The sequence below is a fragment of the Callospermophilus lateralis genome, unplaced genomic scaffold (genome assembly GCF_048772815.1).
Source record: "Callospermophilus lateralis isolate mCalLat2 unplaced genomic scaffold, mCalLat2.hap1 Scaffold_194, whole genome shotgun sequence".
Taxonomy (NCBI): domain Eukaryota; kingdom Metazoa; phylum Chordata; class Mammalia; order Rodentia; family Sciuridae; genus Callospermophilus; species Callospermophilus lateralis.
In genome coordinates this window covers 1738902-1761534 of record NW_027512953.1, presented here as the reverse complement: position 1 = coordinate 1761534, position 22633 = coordinate 1738902, and the positions used below count along the sequence as shown (strand labels likewise).

At 47.7% G+C, this 22633-nt stretch overlaps 1 pseudogene; it reads left to right on the top strand.

The window, feature by feature from the left end:
• The first annotated feature begins 9221 nt into the window (after window positions 1–9221).
• LOC143389229 (protein Atg16l2-like) lies at window positions 9222–21317 on the top strand (annotated as a pseudogene).
• The last annotated feature ends 1316 nt before the right edge of the window (window positions 21318–22633 follow it).

Below are 22633 nucleotides of genomic sequence, written 5' to 3'. Positions count from 1 at the left end.
TGTTACCAATTTTTTTTACAGAAATTTAAATTTGTCTGATAAAACTTCATATAGAACACATTCAGATGGCACTAAGACTGAGAAGCCAAAGCTAGGAAAATAAAAAAGCAGCTACAATGCTATTTGTGTTCTCATGTACTGAGAATAAAGCCAACCCAATCCCAAAGGTATTATTTGTGAAAACTACTTGCAAACAGCAGTCTAAACCTTTGATGTTATCATTTGGAAACATAACATAAATATCAAGCAAAAATAAACTTGCTGGGTTTTAAGCAGTATTATGAAGTATCTCAGACATATATTTCCAGTGTCGGGACATCCAGATCTAGCTCCTTTGGATTGTACTGGTTTCCTTATTTTTTTTTAATATTTATTTTTTAGTTATAATTGGGCACAATTCTTTTGTTTTATTTATTTATTTATTTTTTAATGTGGTGCTGAGGAACCAGGGCCTCACACAGTGGTAGTCAAGCGCTCAACCGCTGAGCCACAACCCAAGCTCCTGGATTCCTTTTTATGGATGTATTGTGATAAAGTAACTATTCATCCTGTCCAGCACTAGACTGCAACTTCTGGATCCAAGGGTGTGTGTATTTATCAGATGTGGCCAAATTGCCCTCCCAAGAGAGCAAATAAACCAGGTTATACTCCACCAGCTACACATGGTGGACTCCATTTCCCATACCTTCATCAACTAATTTTAAGAAAAACAGGTTGTAGCTCATTGGTAGAGTGCTTCCTCAGCACCACACAAAAATAAATATATAGTGGCTGAGGAGATAGCTTCGTTGGTAGAGTGCCTTGCATGCACAAGGCCCTGGATTCAATCCCCAGTGCCAAAAAATAAATAAATAAATAAATAAAATAAAATATAAGGTATTGTGTTCATCTGCAACTAAAAAAAAAATTGAAAAGAAAAAGAAAGAAAATTCTTCATTTGCCAATCTGAAGAATAAAAGATGACTTTTCTGCCCACATCCTGCATGAGGATGGAGTGCGTAACTATCAGGTGTGTGGGCTGGCTGGGAAATAAAAGCTATGAAAGTAATATTAAGAGATTAGGGGCTTAGATATTGGCTCATTGGTAGATCATTCGCCTAGAATGTTTGAGGCCCTGGGTTTGATCTTCAGCAATAAAGGTACTGTGTCCAACTACAACTTAAAAAATAAATATTACAAAAAAAAGAGAAATTAAAGACAAAGACAAGAATTATCTATTAAAAAGCAAGGGCTAGACAGGTGAATAGCCCTGATGGGTCTGATCCTAACAAAGAGAAAAACTTGCACTTGCTTTATTTATAGCTGTACAGACCAAGGGGGATAGTAAGGAGCTTCTTCAGGAAAAACAGGATAAGAATGTGGGGGAAAAACAGTTTTTTTGTTGCTTGTCAGGTTCCGCCCATCTCCCAACTGACTGCCTTGTTTGAACCTGGAGGATGATCTGGGCTTTCGCCATCCTGGGAATTTCACCCAGGAGTTCCCAGAAAAGCAGCTTCCCTGTCTTAAGGGCTCAACCAAAATCCATAGCTGATACAAGGCTTCCAAAACCTTTCATTTGAATTTTAAGCTATACTTTACTAGTTAATGTGCAATTTTATTTTCTGTGGATGACTTGTTTTTCTTCTGATAAAAATCACTGTTTCTCACCCCCACACACACCACTTCTGGAGAACAAATCAAGGCTCACTGAACTACATCCTAGTCTTTTTTGAATTTTATTTTGAGTTGCCCAAAGTGGCCCTGAATTTGCATTCCTCCTTCCTCAGCTTCCAAATAGTTGAGTACAGATTAATGCCATTGTATCTGCTCCACTGCTCATTTTTATAGTGGGTTTCTGTTTAGTTGATTTACAAAGGTTATTTATATGTTCTGGATTTTATTACTTTTATATGTATGCTGCAAGTAGTTTCTCTCCATTTTTTTGTCCTTGCTTGCTTTTTTTGTAGTGCTCAGAACCCAACCCAGAGCCTCACACATGCTGCAAGTATTCACTGAGTTGCACTCTAGTCCTCTACACCTATTGCCTCCTTTTTTTAAAAAAAATATTTATTTATTTTTAGTTGTAGTTGTCAATACCTTTATTTTTTTTAATGTGGTGCTGAGGATCGAACCCAGCGCCCCGCGCGCGCCAGGCGAGCACGCTACTGGTTGAGCCACATCCCTAGCCCTATTGCCTCTTTTTTGACTTAGTTGATTGTGCATTTCTTTGTTTTCTTTTCTTTTGAGACTGGGGATTGAAATCAGGGGCACTTGATCACTGATCCACATCCCCAGCGCTATTTTGTATTTTATTTAGAGACAGGGTCTCACTGTTGCTGAGGCTGGCTTTGAACTTGCGATCCTCCTGCCTCAGACGCCTGAGCTTCTAGGGTTATGGGCATGTACCATGGTGCCTGGCCTGCATTTCGTTTTTGAGTGAGCTGTTTTTGCTGTTGTTTTGTGGTACTCAAGATTGAACCCACTGAGCTAAGTTCCCAGCCCTTTTCATATTCTATTTTGTGACAGGGTCTTCCTAAGTTGCCCAGGCTGGCCTCAAACTTCTGATCCTCCTGCCTTAGCCTCCTCAGCCTCAGTTGCTGGGGTTATGGATGTGCACTATCTCACTGAGATGTTTTGTTTTTGTTTTTGTTTTTGTTTTTTCCTTGAGATGGGTTCTTGCTCTCTTGCCCAGGCTGGTCTCCAATGATACTATAGCCTGAGCCTCCCAAGTAGTTGGAAGTATAGGTATGTGTTATCATACTGGCCCTGAGTGAGGATTTTTAAATTGTGGTAAAATTGTCATTTTTAACTTTTTTAAAATTTTAAATTCATTTATTTATTATAATTTGTTATACGTGACAACAGAATGCATTTAAATTCATAGTACACATATAAAGAACAATTTTTCATGTCTCTGGTTGTTCACAAAGGAGTCACACAATTTGTGTCTTCATACATGTACTTAGAGTAATAATGTCCAGCTCATTCCACCATCTTTCCTACCCCCATGCCTCCTCCCTTCCCCAAATTCCTGTTTGCCCTATCTAAAGTTCCTCCATTTCTCCCTTGATCCCCCACCCCACCCCCATTATTAATCAGCATCCATATATCAGAGAAAACATTTGGCCTTTGGTTCTTTGGGATTGGCTAACCTCAATTAGCGTAATATTCTCCAACTCCATCCATTTACCGCAAATGCCATGATTTTATTCTCTTTTAATGATGAGTAATATTCCATTGTGTATATATACCACAGTTTCTTTATCCATTCATCTACTGAAGGGCATCTAGGTTGGTTCCATAGTTTAGCTATTGTGAATTGTGCTGCTAGGTCAAATGGTGGTTCCATTCAAAGTTTTCCAAGGAATCACCATACTGCTTTCCAGATGGTTGCACCAACTAGCAGTCCCACCAGCAATGTATGAGTGTGCTTTTTCCCCCACATCCTCTTCAACACTTATTGTTGTCTGTATTCTTTTTCTTTTTTTTAATATACCTTTTTTTAAATTTTTTAAAATTTATTTTTAGTTTTCAGCGGATATAACATCTTTTTGTTTGTATGTGGTGCTGAGGATTGAACCCGGGCCGCACGCCTGGCGCGCTACCACTTGAGCAACATCCCTAGCCCCAAATCTTTTTTTTTTTTTTTTTAAATACTTATTTTTCAGTTTTCGGTGGACACAACATCTTTATTTTATTTTTATGTGGTGTTGAGGATGGAACCCAGGGCCTCGCATGTGCTAGACGAGCACTCTACCGCTAAGCCACAATCCCAGCCCTGTATTCTTTTTTTTTAATATTTATTTTTTAGTTGTAGTCGGACACAATACCTTTCTTTTTATTTATTTATTTATATGTGGTGCTGAGGATCGAACCCAGGGCCTCACGCATGTGAGGCAAGCGCTCTACTGCTGAGCCACAACCCCAGCCCTGTTGTCTGTATTCTTAATAGCTGCCATTTTGACTGGAGTGAGATGAAATCTTAGAGTAGTTTTGATTTGCATTTCTCTAATTGCTAGAGATGTTGAACATTTTTTCATATATTTGTTGATTGATTGTATATCATCTTCTGAGAAGTATCTGTTCAGGTCCTTGGCCCATTTACTGATTGGGTTATTATTATTATTATTATTATTATTATTGGTGTTAAGGTTTTTGAGTTCTTTATATTACCTAGAGATTAGTGCTTTATCTAGTGAGCGTATGGTAAAAATTTGTTCCCATTCTGTAGGCTCTCTATTCACCTCACTGATTGTTTCTTTTGCTGAGAAGAAGCTTTTTAGTTGGAATCCATCCCAATTATTGTCTCTTGATTTTATTTCTTGCACTATAGGAGTCTTATTAAGGAAATTGGGGCCTAATCCCACATGATAGAGATTAGGGCCTACTTCTTCCTCTATTAGATGTAGGGTCTCTGGTTTAACTCCTAGGTCCTTGATCCACTTTGAGTTGAGTTTTGTGTATGGTGACAGATAGGGATTTAATTTCATTTTGTTGCTTATGGATTTCCAGTTTTCCCAGCACCATTTGTTGAAGAGGTTATCCTTTCTCTAATATGTTTTTGGCACCTTTGTCTAGTATGAGATAACTGTATTTATGTGGGTTTGTCTCTGTGTCCTCTATTCTGTACCATTGGTCTACCAGTCTATTTTGGTGCCAATACTATGCTGTTTTCATTTAAGGTTTATTAACCTTTTTTGTTGTTGTTGTTGTTGTTACTGGGGAGGGAACCCAGGGGCACTTTACCAGGGAGCCACATGCTCAGCCCTTTTTATTTTTAAAATAGTTTTAAAGTTTTCTTTTTAATTTTTAAATCAGAACTTTATAATTATACATAGTAATTGGGTTCATCCCAATGAACTCATGCATGGGATTCAATTTCAGTTCACCATCCCATCCTTTTCTCTCCCCTTTTTTTTCTCCCATCCTCCTTCCCCTTCCCTGTTCCCCTTCCTCTACTCTGCTAAACTTCCTTTTGCTCATCTATTTATTTATGTTTGATTGGTTCTTTTTACTTCTACATAAAAGTGAGGTTCCCTGTGGTATATTTATATGTGCACAAAATTCATTCGGCATTGCCTCCCTTTTCCCATCCCTCCACTCTGCTTTTTGATCTAATACACTGCTGACCTTCCCTTTATCTTTATGATATCCAATCCTTTCCTCCTCATTTCCTTTATTTTACTTTAGCTTCTTCATGAGAGAAAACATTTGACCTTTGAGTTTCTGAGTTTGGCCTATTTAATTTAGCATGATGTTTTCCATTTCCATCCATTTACCAGCAAATTTCATTCTTCTTTATCTCAGTCCTTTTTATTTGAGAAAGGGTCTCTTGCTTAATTGTTGAGTCTGGTCTCAAACTTGTTATCCTCCTGGCTCAGCCTCCTGAATCGCGTGGAATTACAGGCGTGGGATTCCATACTTGGCTCAAATCCTTGCTTTTGATTCTTGTGGATATATACCTAGGAGTGGAATTGCTAGATCATATGATTCTTGAATGTTCACCCTTCTGAGAAACTTCCAAACTGTTTTCCACAGAAACGTATTACCATACATTTCTACCAGCAGTGCATGAGAGTTCCATTTTTCTCTACATACTTGCTAACACTTTTTTCCCTTATTGTATCCATCCTAGTAGGTGTAAGGTGGCATCTTGTTGTATTTTATTTGCATCTCCCAAATGACTAGTAATGTCAACATGTGCTCACTGGCCATCTGCTTATGCTGTTTGGAAAAATATCTATTCAGATCTTTTCCTCATTTTTTTTTAATTGGGTGTTGCTGTGTTGAGTTTTAGGAGTTCTTTATGTATTCCTGATAATAGCCCTTATCCAATTATATTTGCAAATATTTTCTCCTGTTCTGTAGATTTTCTTTCCTTCTTTCTATTTTATTTAGTATTTTTTTTATCTTTTAAAAAGTTTTTTATTTGTAATTGGATACAATACCTTTATTTTATTTATTTTTATGTGCTGCTGAGGCTCAAACCCAGCACCTTGCATGTGCTAGATGAGCACTCTACCACTGAGCCACAATCCCAGCCCCTATTTTTTTTTTAATTTTATTTTTTGCAATGGTGGGGATTGAACCCTGGGCTTTGAGCATGCTAGGCAAGCACTCTACTACTGAGCCACAACCTCAGCTCTGTATTTTAAGTGAATTTTATAATACATTCTGTCATATTCTAAAGATGGAAAATATTTTCAGTAGAAGCCAATCACTTCTTTATTATATAATATTCAGAAATAACACAACTAGCCAGATGTGATGGCTCTTGCCTATAATCCCAGTGATTTGGGAGACCAAGGTAGAAGAATTGCAAGTTCGAGGCCAGCCTCAGCAACTCAGCAAGGCCCTGACTCAAAAAAAAAAAAATTAAAAAGGAGATGTGACACAGTGGTTAAGTACACTGGGTTCAATCCCTGGTACCAAAATAATAATAACAATAAAAACAGCTTGTTGCACCTCATAGCTGGGCTAATACACCCTCCAATGTGCATTTTCTAAGTATCTGAGAGTTAGCTAATCCTAAAATAAATTGATCACTTTCACTAACTGACCTAGGCCACCACAGGTACTGTGTCCTTTGACTGGGCATGCCTTTTGGTGATTGTTACTACCAACCTGCAACAGAAATAGTCATGTGAAATATTCAGGCCAGGCCTGGGTTGGTGGGAGGGATGCAGATACCTGGGACTCAGGCCTTATCCCAAGAGGAATTCCATAGACCACAGCATAGTTTTCCCTGGGGAGGTGAAGAGATGTACTAGCTTGAGATGAAGTTGTTCCAAAGATCAGGCACAGCATATGCAAAGGCCACAAGGGCCCAAGGAGCCCAGTTTATTGTGATTTTAAAGCACTGTGCTGGTTTATCACTAGCCTTTACTACTTTCCAAGTTCTGTGACCCATCCCCATTAGAATTTCAACAGACCTGTCACCTCCAAGGCCCAGAAAGCTACCTGACATTGCCTAATTTCTCTTTTTGTTTCACTGAGAGGACCACCTTCTGGGCCTTCCCCAGTATTTCCCAGGGTAAGGCTGGCCCAGTGAAGCGCTCTTTTGATTCCTCACCCAAGCCTGTGTTCTGAGAGCTCTGGATAGGCCAGAGACAATTTTATCACGTTCCATGGAATCCACGATACACTGTCAAGTGTACCCACAAGAGATGTCTCTACTCCTCCAGAGGCTGCCCAAACAAGTTAACTCTTGGACCCTGATTCAGGATACTGGGCTACTGGCCAACTCAGCCATTTACTCCATAAAACCTCAGGCAAACAAACCTCTTGTTTATTTGGATCAAGGGGGTTTCCGAGATTAAAACAGCTGCATCCCCTTTTAATTTAATTAACTAATTTATTTTGATTTTGTTTTTGGTACTGTAGATTGAACCCAGGGTGCTGAGCAACATCCCCAATCCTTTTGAGTCAGGGTCTCACTAAGTTTGAGACAGGATCTTTTTTTTTTTTTTTTTTTTTTTTTATGGTGCAGAGGATTGAACCCAGGGTCTTATGCATGTGAGGCAAGCACTATACCAACTGAAATATAGCCCTAGCCCCAGAGAGACAGGGTCTTGCTAAATTGCTGAGACTGGCCTTGAACTTGGAATCCTCCTGCTTCAGCCTCCAGAATCACTGGGATTACAGTCTTGTGCCACCGCGCCCAGCTTGCATCCCTTTAATCTTAGGGACCTAAACTGTCTGTGACCAACTGGGCCCCTAAACCTTGTTCCCTTCCATAGGCAGTTCTGACTCCTGACCTAGCAGCCCTCAACCCATGGGAATTTTTATGTCGTCAAACTTCTGAGGACTGCCCCCCCCCGCCCCGCCCCCGGCCGAGAATCTTTTTTTCTCTCCTCTGGCCAACTCAAAAGCCATCATCTCCGGAAAGAAGGATTTCTTCCCTTCTGTCTCTTCCTCCTCTGTGCTTCTGTCATGCTGTGGGTGCCCTGTGTCTGCGTACACCCAAGAGACCGGGTGTAACCCAGCTAGGGAGAGTCTTGGTCGCGAGGCGGCGTTCCTTCCAGGAACACTTGTCTGCCCCTGCAATGAGTTATGGCATCTGTGACACCAGCCTGGATCCCTACAGCCCAAAGCATCCTCCGGACGGAAGAAAATAAAAAGACTCTTGTTCTCTAAGCATCCTTCACTTTAGAATTCAGTCCGGGCGCGTTTGGGTCAAGGAAGAACGCTGGACTTGGCCTTGGAGGCCCCGCCTCCGGAGCGCGCCAACAGGCAAAGGGGTAGCTGACCCAGGGGCCTCGATTCTGGTCCCAACTTATTACCCCTGACAGCAAGAGGAGCACCCTGTGAGGCAAAAATTTTCTGGTGGGGCCCCAGCGGCGCAGACTTGCGGCAGCTTCCCCCGAGGAGTGCGCTCAGTTCCTCCGTCCCAATCAAGCCCTTGGTACGGCCAGGGATTCCCCGCCACCGCCCGACCCCAACGTCCCGGAGTCCCCGAGAGGCCCCGCCCCCGCCCCTGCAGCGCCTGCTACCGAGCGCCGCGCCCAGGGCACTGGCTGGAGACCCGGCTATAAGCGCCACATTGTGCGGCAGCTACAGCAGCGGGACCGCACGCAGAAGGCACTTTTCCTGGAGCTGGTGCCGGTCTGTGAGTGTGCCCTTGAGCATCTTAGAAAATGGCCATTGAGGAGGCTGGGCTCCCGGCCTGGGAAGAAGGTTTGGCTGTTCAAGCCGTGACCCAAGTGCTTCAGCGACTTCTGGCTTCCGAGGCCTTTCGACTTGAACCTGTCTGCCACGCCCCACTTCTGAATGGCCAGGATTCCCGTCCCTTCCAATCCAGGCTCTTCTTAGCACTCTCTTGGGCGGAGAGATCCTTGTTGATACCCCCTCAAGGCTCGGTTCAACCCCCACGAGCTGGGTTTCCTAGAACGTTTGCCCCTGAGTATTGTTTTTGCCAGGTCTCTTGTGCTTTCCTCCCTCTCAGATGGTCCCCAGGACCAGATCAAACCATTTAGTCTCTAACCCAGTGAAGGAAGGCTGAGTAGCCGCTTGTTGGTGGATCTAGGGTAACAGTGAAACTCTTCATCTCTAAGGAGAAAGCTCTGAATCTGGGCTCTGCTGCCGCCTATAGATGACTGGGACACACAAAGCTTCTCTGTGCTCAGCACACCCCAGCCTGAGGGAGAAGCAGGGGCCGCAGGATTTCAAAGGGAGCTGGGAAGTCAGATTCTTTTGGAGCTTTCTGGGCAGCTGGAGTGTGCGTTGGGGGTAGGGGTGGGGCAGTTCAGGATGGGATGAACAAGAGTGGATCTGTGTGTAGGACCATTGGTCACCTGAGATTGTATGTTTGGGGTTGGAAGTTTTAGTTTTTTCACTAGTTCCAGCCTGCCCTGGAACTAGTGAGAAAAGTTTGGGGTTGGCCACAATCCCTGCTGCTATCTCACTGGAGCTAATCTTGGTAAGTCCCCAAGACCGAATCTGTTTCTTATCCTGGGAAATCACTCTGCAATCTTCCAGGTGCTGGGCCTTTTTCTCGATGGTCCTGAGGCTCTCCCCTACCTCCAGGCAACCTCACTTAAGGGCTCTGATAGACAGGGGAACCTCCCAGTTTGAGGAAAGAGTCACCCCCAATCCCTTTTTGGGACTTCCAAATTTAAGGGTCTGGAGCAACCCAGAAGGCTGAAATCAGAAAGACTGAAATTCCTATTATCTCTGTGGTCTTGGGTAGTTCATGTCCCCAAGCCTCAGATTTATTCTATGTAAATTAGGCATAATGGAACCTTTTTAAGATTTGCTGGGGACCAGTGCTGTGCCTTTACTACAGCTGAGGTGGGGTTTTGTATGAGAACTAGGCTAAATCCAGGGACCTCAGTCAAGGTGACAAGCAGGGCACTGGGTGAGGGAAGGGAGCTGAGAAGCTAGGCTGGGCTTACCACCCCCCAGCCTGCTCCGGAACTGAAAAGAGGAAGTTATCGTGCATGGTGGTGGGTGTGTGTAATCCAGGGTCTAACCACCTAACCTAAGAAGGTCTGTTGGATAATTGCTCAAGGACTTTCTATTTTGACCTGGGGGAACTTGCACCAACTCTGGGGAAGTTAGGATTACTTTAGTGTGAAGTTAGAGCCCTTGAAGGGGAAGTGACTTGCTGAAGGTCATAGGCTAGTACAGCTTTTTGTTTCATCATGCTCTGGAGCCAGCCCTGTCTGGGGCAGAGGTGAATCAATCCTAGGCCCCTGGCGTCGTTCAGGACCCTCATCAGGCAGGACCCAGCCATCCTGTTGCCAGAAGTAGGGATCCTTCTGTCCCTGGGAGAACAGGTCTTCTCCTGGGTGACATGGTGGTCTATGCCAGCACTAAAGGTCCTGTAGAGATGAACAAACAACTCTCAGGCAAGGGGCGCAACCCATCCACCAGTAGCTGCCTCAATCCCAGCATCCCTGGACTCCTGCAGCCTTTCTAGCTTGTATGCCGGGGGATGGCTGGAAAGTGTCTATCTCTGCCCCAACTCACCCTCTTGCACTGCCAGATAATCATCTTCTAGAAAAAGCTGAGCTGTTGGCCAAGTTCTCAGAGAAGCTTCATAAGAAGCCAAATGATGTTATTTCTGCCACCCATCAGAGCTTCTGGTAAGTATATGTATCAGTGATCATAAAAGGCTGCCTGTTTCTAGTCCCTCCTGCCCACCAGCCCCCATACTGGGTCATATTCTCCCAGCACCTCAATGGCTCCTGGCTGCTACTCAGGGGTGGTTCTGGAGAGGCAGGCCCTCTCCCAGGCCAGCTGATTTAAAATCTTCTTTCTCCTTCTTTCTCTGAATTTTCCTATCCCTTTCACCTCCTAACCCTGCACTCCTGTCTTTCCTCCTTAGCCTTTTTCCATCTCCCTCTTCTTTACCTGATGCCTACAGAAAGGATCTTGCTCCCTATTCCAAAGAGAAAGAGAGTGAAGACTAGATCAAGGAATGGGTTGGGGCCAGAGTTAGCAGGTGTTTTTTTGAGGAAGGTCCTTGGCAAGGAAACACAAGGCCAGAGCACAGGACTCATGAAAGCTCATTTCTGAGATTTGCTCTTTCCTTTTTTTCTTTTTTTTTTTTTTGTGGTGCTGGGGATGGAACCTAGGGCCTCTCCTATGCTAGACAAGCACTCCACCACTGACTGCTCTTCAGTCCTTGCTTTTTCCTTGAGTGGCTTTCAGGCTTCCATTTTCCTCAAGAAAAAGTTAACGGCTCTTATTTCAGGCTTTTCATGGGACACTGGGAGCCTTTGAGCATTGGGGTGAATGGAGGGGACATAAGCCCCTCTCTCTGGTTGGTTGGCAGGGAGGAGTCAGGGCCTGACTCAGACCAAAGCTCACCACCAGGCACTCTGAGGGTGAAGTGGCAGGAGGAGGAGGAGGAGGGGCTCTGCTTGGACTGTGGTGAGGTAAGCTGGGAAGGGATCAAGAATGGGGCAGGGCCAGGATCCAGGACTTTGGGGCAGGGAGATACTGTCAAGGGAACCAGGAAGTGAGCAGAACTTCCTGTGTTTGCTGCATCCCCTAAAGTCCAGTGCTGCAAGCACTGAGTGAGCCTACTCTTCACCCCTTGTCCAGGCAACCCCAGGGCCCAGCATCAGGTGATGGTTAATATATATTTGCAGACAAACAACCAAGATTGATGTAGTCTGTAGGCAGGACTTGGCACTTCCACCTAGCATTACTGCCCTGCCTGTCCCCTGCAATGGCATCTCTTGGCTTCTATTGTACCCTACTTATTTCCTCTGATTTTCTTCTTATATCTGTAGATTTTACTTCTGAGTTCCTTCTCTGGTTCCTTTCCTTCCTCCCTTTAAATGTGGGTGTTCATTTGAGTGTGCTCATTGGCTCCCATGGCCACAGGGATTTTCTCTTTCTTTTTCTCTTCTGACTCTCGGACCTGTCTCTACCCAGCCTTCTTTTCTGCACACTGGACTCTTGCTCAGCAGAGACATCACATCTAAAATCATCTCCAGCTGTGGGTGGTACACCCTGTAATCCCATGATTCAGGAGGTTGAGGCAGGGGGATTGTGAGCTCGAGGCCAGCCTAGGAAACTTATAAGACTCTATGTCAAAATAAATAAATAAGAAGAGCTGGGGATGTAGCTCAGTGGTAGAGTACTCCTGGGTTCAACCCCTAGGGCCACAAATAAAAATAAATAAATAAATAAATAAAATAATTGAAGTCACCATCTCTTCCATAATATAGCACTTAGCACTAGGCAAGCATTAACTTAGTTAATCCTCTACATTGTAGGTACAGAGCGGGAAACTGAGGCTTAGAGAGGTGGATTCTAGATTTGAAACTCCACCCACAGAAATCTACTTTTTGTGATTTCTTCATTCTTTCAACAAATATTTATTGACAGTCGCTATGTCCAAGGAACAGGGAGTGCAGCTATGAACAGACCTGGCCCTGTGGAGTTTTCAAGGGAGAGGAGAGAGTGATGGGCCAGTAAACATGTGTCCAGTTACAGTAAGCCGAGTCACCTGCCCAACACAAGTGTGGGAAGGGGGCTATAGACAAATTGAGAGCCTCTCCCCCAGAGCTGATGCTGTGGTTGCAACTTGATAATGGTGTGACATTATGCCATAACATTTGTAGATTTGTATTCATCAGGATACAGCACAATTTCATCACCACCAGACATCCTTCTTGCTATCCCTTTTTAGTCACACTCACCCTTCCCCAAACATCCTTAACCACTGGTAGTAACCACTCATCTGTTTTCTACCTCTATCATTTGAATTTTTTTCCTATCATTTGAATTTTGACAAGTACCAATAAAAAAATATTGAGTGGTATAACACAACAGAAATGAAAGCAAGTGATAGGTGACGAGGATGATGATTAGGTTGCTCAGTGGTGAGAAGGATTATAAATATTGTAAATTGGACCAGCTATAAAAGTAGGGGCCCTGTCTGCATGTGCAGGGGGTCTTCCCAGTCCCTCACCCAGGGAGTTATATCAGTGCAGGTAGACAGCCTCAGTCTCGCACCTCAATCCATCCTTACCAGGGCTTGTGAGAAAGTACCAGGAACAGATGTTAGCAATAAGAGTACCCCCCTACCCCACCCCCATCCCTTCCTTGTATTTGCTGTGCCAGAGGTGCTCAGAGTCTGGCCCTCATTTTTCTCTTGCCACACTGATGGGCACTGCCTTGCCTTGGATCTGTTTCTCTCACTGACCCCTCAGCATTGAAAGAAGGGAACCAAATTTCATCTTCATGGCTGGCCCATCTCTTGGCTCTGGGGTTGAAGGAATGTGGAGTGAGGCAGGGGTAAATATGTAATGATTCTCACCCTACTTCCGGGCTTTCAGGGCAGATCCATGACTCAGTCTGGGTTCAGTACTCTCACAGTCCATTCCTGTTCTTAGCCTTGTGTGCTTCTGCATTCTGAGATCTGTGCTTGGGCAGGCCAGCAGTTGGTCAGGGATTGTAAAGAAAGCCAAATGTTGGAGAGGCAGGGAATAGAACTCACATCCCTTGAACCCTCCCTGTAGATCAACACTTTACTTGGAGCATGATGTAGTTAGGTAGCTTGAGTTCAAATATCAACTGTCACTTAGCTGTGTGACTTTGGACAAGGCATTTAACTTCTCTGTAGCAATGTTCTCATTTGTAAAACGAGGCTGGTGGGTTTACTATATGGTGTTATTATGGGGATTAAAAGAGTTAACATGTGTAGAGTGCTCAGAATAAAGCATGGCACGTGTAAATGCTAGATAATCATCTGCTATTATTTTAAATATTTTTCTTCATAATAGTTCTGGGTTGCTCTATGGAGGTAGGGTGAGGGTCATCTCATCTGTACCCCTGCCTCATTCAGCATTCCTTCAACCCTATGGAGGTAGGCACTATCATTCCCATTTTGCAGGTGAGGAAAACGAAGCTTGCTAAGGAGATTCACTTTCCAAGGGTCTCTACACCCCTAGGGTCATAGAGAAAATAAGTGGCACAACACAGCTAGAATTGAAACTCAGGAGTCAGATTTTTGAGCCTAGAGCCTCTGTTGTATCCTTATGCAGGATCCTAAACTCATCTGAGCCTTGTTGGGAAGGGGCCGTGGAAGGTGGTGGCAGGCTCTGTCCCTCCAGCCTCTCCTGCCCGAGAGGGGCGTGAGGCCTGGTGAGCCTTCCAGAGGTGCCCATGACCACCTGTCTGCCCCCACAGATGGCCTACCAGGTGGTGAAGAAGAGTGCAGCCTTGGATGCCCTGCAGTCGGAGCTGGAGGAGCGGCAAAGCAGGTGAGTACCGGTAGGGTGAAAGGGATTGCGCCCTCCTCTGGCCCAGGTAGGGTTATTGCGTGGCCCCAACAGCTTCCCCCATGACCACCCTGGCTTGTGTTTGGGGGATGCGAACTGCACGGCTCTGAGGGCGAAGGCTTGGCTGGGGACGTGGCTTAACCACCTGTCTGGCCGGTGGCCATTGGTAGATCTCTCTGGGGTCTTAGGCGGGTCCCCACTGGGCGGTGATGGAAGCGTTTTGGGATGCACTGCCTGCGCTTCGGGTCCTCCAGGCTGGCGGCTGTGGAGGCCCGCGTGGCGCAGCTGCAGGAGGCGAGGGCGCAGCAGGTCAGCCTCGTAGAAGAGCTACAGAAGCAGAATGCGGCGCAGCGGAAGGCCTACGAAGTGCTGCGCGTGCACACTGGGCACCAAGAGGCGGCACTGCGCAAGCTCCAGGAGGAGGCGCGCGATTGGCTGGAGCAGCTCTTGCAAAGCAAGGAGCGCGCCCCAGCCGAGCGCATCTTGCGCAAAGAGCGCCGAGAGCGGTAAGAGGGCTGGGCCCCAACCTGTTCTGTGACTAGCCTCCTCAGTCTGGCCTCGCCCTTGCCTGAAAGTCAGCGGTGGGGACTGCCCCCTGGGGAGAATGGACTAAATCAGGATCGAACCTGAAAGCAGGGGCGTTTGGTACCCCACCTTGGAATCTTCTGGCTCCTAGGATGCTTTTTCCCCCACTAGGGCCAATCAGGCGCGGGTGTCCCAGGAACTAAAGAAGGCTGCCAAACGGACTGTGAGCATCAGCGAGTAAGAGTGAGGAGGGACCGGATCTGACTCCTGTACTCTGTAGTTGCCCGACTGTGTGCCCATTTTTCCATCTTCCCCACTCCCCCACACCGGTACCCCTGAATGCATGTGGGTGGACACAGCAGCAATCCAGGGTCCACTGGATCCTTGCAGAGCTGTGTGATTGTAGGAGCAAGTTCATGTGCCCACCGCACATCCTCCCTCCCACTGGGACCCTTCCCCGCCAGAAATTCACATCTTCACTGTAATCAGTGCTTGGGCAGGGAGGGGCTGGCCTGTTGCTTTGGCCTTCCTGAGCTTTATTCCTCTCTCCCAGGATTCCACACACTCTACATGATGGGATCAGAGAGCAGACAGAGACTCTGGCTTTGGTTATTAAGCCTGAGTCCCTGGAGAGTGAGGCTTGTGGGAAGTGGAAAAGGCCTTTCAGGTGAGGACCCAGTTGGCTGTCTCAGAATTCTGAGGCTGCCATTGTCTTCTTCTAGGACCTTGGGGCCAGCTGGTGGGATGGGGCTAGGAGTTTGGGGAGAAGCTGGGGTACAGCCCAGGACTGGTCTGACCTACAGTGCTTGGGGTAGTTGGGGTCATTTTCACTGAACATGCACTGCTTTCTCTTCTTCCTAGGACCAGAGCTCTGGGGTGGGGTTTAAGGCTTGTGAAGGGTGTCATGAGGAGGGAACTGTGGGCAAGGCCCAGGGCTCATCTGTCCTAGGCATGTATATATGTAAACACAGGTGTGTGCATGGGTAGGTACACACGAGGACATGGGCATATGTATACAGGAGCTTGGTTGCGAATACCTTAGTGTGTATGAACATAAGAACATATGTAGATGTTTGCTCACACTCTCAGTCCCCCCAAGTCTTGATTTACTTGTTATTGAGGCTGCTCTCTCCTGGTTCCATTTACCAGCCTGAAGGCTTTTCTCCTCAGTCTTTTCTTGTAGGTCCCTGGTGTCTAGGTCCTGGGATAGTGAAGGAACCTTGGAGAGGGACTTGAGACACTGGTCCCCAAAGTTCTTGGCAGCCCTGGTGGGCTGAGACATCCCAGTACAGTTGGGCATTTCTGAGATTACTCAACCAGCTTAGGTTTCACTGCCCCCAGCCTTGTCCCAGCCTGAGGCCACTTCATCTGCCCACTCCCATATGCCCTAGCTCAGCCTCCCAGGAGCTTTTGTTTGTGAGCATTTGCTGAGGGTGTGGGGGCGGTTGGTAGTTCTTATCATCATGGTAGAGACTTCCATTGTCAAGTACCTCCCTGCCTGCATTTTCCTGGGTTGGTCTGGATTACAACTCTCCTGGTATTCAAGGGGTCAAGTTCTTGTCATAGGCTCTAGAGGTTATGAGTCTTCAGATCTCCAGCAAAGTATAGGGATGAAAGATTGCTGCCTATACACCTACCAGCCAGTCCCTTAGCACGTGATTCTCGGTTCTGCCCCAGGTCTGCCTCAGCCACCTCTCTGACTCTGTCCCACTGTGTGGATGTGGTGAAGGGGCTGCTAGAGTAAGTGTGTGTATTTGTGTATGTGAAGGGGTTGGGCCTATTGGAGCCTCATGTCAGGCTTCTGGAGCCCAGACTTGGTCTCTGTATGTGCCTCGTCTGTTCATCCATATGGTGCCCACTGTCTGTGTGTATCTCTTTTGGGCCCCAGAGGCAGGAACCAGGTGTATGAACTCATTTTTTAACCCCTACTCAGCTATCTTCCAGGCTTATAAGGGATCTGTCCTTATCCAAGGTCCTCACAGGGGACCAAGATTTCCAGCCTGAGGCCAAATGGGAACTCTCACTCAATTGGGAAACTAAGGCTCAGAATGTAAGAACTCATTCAGTCACAAAGCCAAGCAGTGGCAAGGCCAATACTAACCATTAGCCCTGAAGTTTTCCTGCAACCACCAATCCTGCCCTTGTTCTGTGCTTTTCTGTGTGTTCTCCACTCCATCCCGGGTAGATTGGGTTGGGGAACGGGCTGGTTGGATCCTGGGGCCATATTCTGCTACTGCCATGTCTGTTTCCTGTTGCTGCTACCTTTGGGGAGCTTGAAGCCCCCACATCAGAAGGCCTTGGTGAACATCCTCCTGACTCTACCCCTGCAGTTTCAAGAAGAGGAGAGGTCACTCAATTGGGGGTGCCCCTGAGCAGCGATACCAGAGCATCCCTGTGTGTGTGGCTGCCCGACTTCCTACTTGGGCTCAAGATGTCCTGGTAAGGGAGGAACTGGGCCACATGTGTGGGGGCCAATATGGGAGTGCAGGTACTAGGGGTGTCCCGAGCAGGCCAGGCAAGCAAGACCCCCAGAACCAGCAGGAGTTTGTCTCCACAGGCCATGGTGGGAACTGCTCAGGCTCTTTAAAATGGGGGCATAGACTGGAAAGGGAGATGGAAGGCTGAGAGAGTAGGTGGCCCAATGAGAGTGCTGGGAGGCAGAGTTGGGAGGCTGCTTCAGGGGACCAGGCAGAAATGAAGATATTTGCTGGGGCTAAGTTTGAAACTCAGGATTTGGGAAGAGACCTGGGGTGTGGATACCAAGCCAGCAGCAGGCTGTATGTGTGCACAGGCACATTGAGAGTGAGCCTGTGAGGGGGCACAAACAAGCATATGTGGGGAAGGCCCGGGTCACCAACCTTCCCTTTCCCCACAGGATGCCCACCTTTCTGAGGTCAATGCTGTATGTTTTGGCCCTAACAGCAGTCTCCTGGCCACTGGTGGGGCTGACTGTCTTATCCACCTCTGGAATGTGGTAGGAGGTAAGGACCCCTCCCTGCAGCCCAACCCAGTACTTTCTCTAAAGATCTACTCTCAGCTTGCTCCTGGGTGGGCCTCTTTGTGTTTGCCTCTACCTGGAACATTCCTGTGAGCAATAGCTACAGAACCCCTCTGCAGGTGCAGCACTCTGAGGATGCCTCTCCGAGGAAGGGTAGAACCCCTAGGCCTGCAAGATGGGGAGGGCTGAGTGCAGATGGGCCTCTGTTGGGGGAGGGGGAGGTCCCTTATCAGTCTTACAGAGACAGACCTTAGAGGAACAAGTCCTTGGGTTCACCAGGCCATCACCTCTTTTGGTATCACTCCACCTGCCAGAAGTCAGGAGACAAACATTGACTGTCCATCTTGTGCTAAGCTCTGCTCTACAACTGCATTAGGGACTCAGAGCCAACCCCTGGAGGCTTCCTAGAGGAGGCAGATCTCCAGCTGGTCTGGCCTGGCTTGCTGTGTGACCTATGGACATTCCCTTCTCTCTGGTTTTCTCTAGACCTATCTGGGAAATGCCTAGCTTCCCCCTGAGGCCCCTGCAGCCCAGGCTGTAACTGTACTCCATGATTCTGTGCTCTAACTTAAGAGAGACTCCTGTTCCCACTCTGGGTTCCAGTTCCTCTATTTTGTGAGTGACCTCATTTCACCTGTTCCTTTCCCTGCTCTCCCCCTGCCCTGCCAGGTCGTCTGGAGGCCAACCAGACCCTTGAGGGAGCTGGTGGCAGCATCACCAGTGTGGACTTCGACCCCTTGGTGAGGGGACTTTGCCCCAGTAGCATGGGATTATCTCCCCACACCCCAGTCTCTATACCAGTGGGCAGAGGCTCCCATCAGTAACAGTATCCAAAAGCTGGGTCCTTGGGCTCTTGCATATATCACTCCTGCTGGCCTGAGGCTCATTTGTCTTCCTTGATGACTTGGGCCATGGGAACCTTTAAGGCCACCCCTACCATAGTTCTCTGGACTGAAAGATGCTGCCTTTGGCCAGGCCTAGACTCAGACCTCTAACACTCCCCATCTCTCCAGGGCTCCCAGGTTTTGGCAGCTACTTACAATCAGGCTGCCCAGCTCTGGAAGGTGGGAGAGGCACGGTCCAAGGTGAGACCTGACTGGGAAGGCAGCCTAAGGGTCAAGGGTCCTTTTTAGGATGAGGGAGGTGCTATTATGGGGTTTTGGCCATGCCTTTGATCCAGACTTGGGATGGGGCAGGAAACACTGTCTGGACACAAGGACAAGGTGACAGCTGCCAAATTCAAGCTAACAAGACACCAGGCGGTGACTGGGAGCAGAGACCGGACAGTGAAGGAGTGGGACCTTGGCCGTGCCTACTGTGAGGCTCAGCTCCAACTCCACCTCCCATCCCCCCCTTCCCTCAGATACAAGGGAACCTACCCTGCTTTCTGGGAGTGGCTCTGGGATTCAAAGACATTTTGGGTGAAATCTTCCAAGGTCATCCTTCTCTGTGTCCCATTGGTGTTCCCTATCTGATTTCTTCATGACTTTAAGCTTTGGGTAGATGAAGAAGAGGTGGACTGAGCCCTGGGCTGGGAAGATCTGGGTTCTAGTCTTGGGAGAACACTGCCCCTTTTGGACCTCAGCATCTCTATGTGTCTACTGTGCTAGCTCCTGACAACCCTCTGAGACCCTGCGCTCTACCCCTTTGTCCCTAGGTTCCAGAACTATCAATGTCCTTTCCTATTGTAACGACGTGGTGTGCGGGGACCACATCATCATTAGTGGCCACAATGACCAGAAGATCCGGTTCTGAGATAGCAGGTGACAGGCAGACTGTGGGTGGCTGGTGGACCTGGGGTCAGAGTGTTGGAGTTCTTGCTCCTTGGCAGGAAGGGTCATGGTGATTCCTTGGGGGAGTAAAGCTATGGGGCTGGCACTACCAGCTGGTATCCTCTGTTGGGCACAGCTTCATGGGGCATAGCGCCCCTGGGAAGCTGTGCCACTTTCCTTGTGACTTCTCAGTCCAGTATTGACTGCCTGGGCTTTACAACCAAGATGGACAAACAACTTTTTCTATTTTATTTCTACTTTTTTTTCTGGTGCCAGAGATTGGACCCAGTGGTTCACTACCACTGAGCTACATCCCCAACCCTTCTTACTTTTTATTTTGAGACTGAGTGTTGCTAAGTTGCCCAGGCTGGGATCTTCCTGCCACAGGCTCCTGTGTAGCTGCAGTTATAGGTATGTGCCTCCATGCCTGGCTACCACGCTTCAATTAAAAAACCAAGAAATGTTTTTAGTTGTTTTTTGAACAGAAGAGCCCAGCATTGGGTGAATGGTTTACAAATGCAGAGCTGGAGCCAGTGCAGGGCCCATGTAGGCTGGTCTTGCTGGTGTGCAGGGACTGCCCTTTGAAGCCCTTCCTTCTCTCAAGTTTTTCAAGACAGACTTTTCATTGTTTTTCTTCCAGTGTTTATTTTAGTGATCCAAGGGTTTCAAGGGCTGCTTCTCAAATCAAAGTCTGACCACGTTCTTCAGTGGAGGGAGCTGGGTGGAGGGATAAGGGAGATTAGTTACTGGCAGAGACCTGCCTCTGGACTTTGTTGGTTAGGAAGGGTACCACACCTAGTCCCTTCTTTTCAGGAATGGCTTGGGGGACTGTTCCTTACCCCTCTCTCCTCAGGGGTCCCCGCTGCACCCAGGTCATTCCTGTGCAGGGCCGGGTCACCTCCCTGAGCCTCAGCCATGACCAGCTGCACCTGCTCATCTGCTCCAGAGATAACACACTCAAGGTCATCGACCTCCGGGTCAGCAATATCCGCCAGGTGTTCAGGTACTAGCCTCTGCCTGTTGATCCTGTGGCCTTTATTGGGGCAGCTGTGTTTCTCTTTTCCTGTAAAAGTTCTCTGCCTTTCTTGATCAGGACCTGCTGAGGTACCTGACACCTTAGAGAGATGGGGCTCTCAAAGCCCCTGGTTGGGGACAGGACCGGCAGTGATCTCCATTCTGACCCCAGCCCTGTTTGTCTTTAGGGCTGATGGCTTCAAATGTGGTTCTGACTGGACCAAAGCTGTGTTCAGGTGTGTCTGTGAGAGCTTGCCCATCCTCGAGTACACCCCACCTGGTCCTTGTGTGTGTCCTTACCTGAGTCCCTTTCTCTTGTTCTGCTGTGGCCACTGCAGCCCTGACAGAAGCTATGCACTGGCAGGCTCCTCGAATGGAGCCCTTTACATCTGGGATGTTGACACTGGGAAACTCTAGAGCAGCCTTCAGGGCCCCCACTGGTGAGCAGACACTACCCTCCTACTAGTCCTGCCTGACACCAGGTTCTAACATCTCCCAGCCCCTGTCTCCAAACCTTCACCCCCACAGCCCTTCACAGCACCCAGGTATCCTTCCACGTGTGTTTTATAGATACCCACTTTACAGATGAGGAAATGGGCTCACAGAGGGCCTCAAACTATCTAGGTCCAATACTGGGGGGCAGAGCCAGGCTGCAGACCTGGGTCCTGCTGCCCCTTGAACCCTACTCTCCCTCTCCTCAGTGCTGCTATCAACACTGTGGCCTGGTGCTGCTCCGGGAGCCACGTGGTGAGCGTGGACCAGGGCAGGAAGGTTGTGCTCTGGCGCTAGGACTACACCCCCACAGCCTGGGCTGGAGAACAGCTTCCCTCCACTTCACAGAGCTCCAGAGCCCACAGGATGGGGGTGGCCTCCAAATTTAATGGGGAAGAAGACCCAGAAGGACTTGATCTGTTTGTTTAAAAACAGTGTTCTTGTTTAAAAAGTCTTTTTAAAATATGTATCTCCTCACTTACTTAGGGAGGGTGACTAACAAAATTGTCTGTTTGCGTCTTTGCAGCATTTGTGGGATACAGGGAGACCTGGGCTGGGGGCTCAGGGAAATCTGGTTTGGTCTCCTTCCTCCTCCTGCATAGAGCTGTTTTGGCAGAGCCAGCCCAGGGACGCAGGTTGCCCAGCTTAATCATGCAAACAACATGAAGAACGGCTCAGGACAGCCCAAACCAGTGCCTTTCAGAGCCATGGAAATGTAGCCTTGGGTCCAACCTGGCCCTGAGGCCAAACCAACACAGTGGGCTGAAAAGGGAGCAAGCAGCCCATGGGGTCCTGGTGGAAAGGGTCCTAACAAACAAGAGTGATATCAAAGTATTTGGTACACTGGCCCCCTTTCCTCCTCCAGAGGCAGGGCCCAGGTAGAGGAGGGCAGCTTAAGCCTGGGCCTTCATTTACCTTGGCATCAAATTTCACCCCCACAATATGCCCCAGTCCAGGCTGAACTCACAGGGCAGAACCCAGCACCCCATTTCTTTCTGTAGCCTAGTGCTTGGCACAGGTCAGTGAAGACAGAAAGGTGTTGGCCAAATGGCAAAATCTACTCATTGCTCCCAGATTGCCTACTTCTCCTGGCACGGCAGTCCTGAACTCTGGATGCCATACCCAGCTGCCTCCTGTCATCTGTGCATGTGACCTCTGCCCCTCATAGTACCAGATCCTGAGGCTGCTGTGCCTCATACTTCTCTCCATCCCTGCTGCCACTACAGGCCACCTTCTAGACTCACTGTCTCCTCCCAGTCCCATACTTGCCAGAGCCAGTGACTTTCTAAGTTGCCAACCCTTTGAATTTTCCCTGCTGCCTTCAGAAGAACCCCTCAGCTTGAAATCTAGCCTTTGGAAGTCACCCTGTTGGCCTGCGTCTTCATTCCCTTGCTATTCTGAATGTGACTTGCATGTGCTTTTCTCTATCCAGAATGTTCTTGTCCCTCCCAGCCCACAAGTAAAATTCGTCCATCAGGATTCCCCTACTGACAGCCCTTTCCTCATCTACCAGGCTTGGTCCTACCCTTTCTTGTTTGTTATCAGCCTCCCTCCATTATAAGCCATGGAGCTCTTGAAATAGGCCAGGATGGGAACAGAATGTTCCCTGGGAT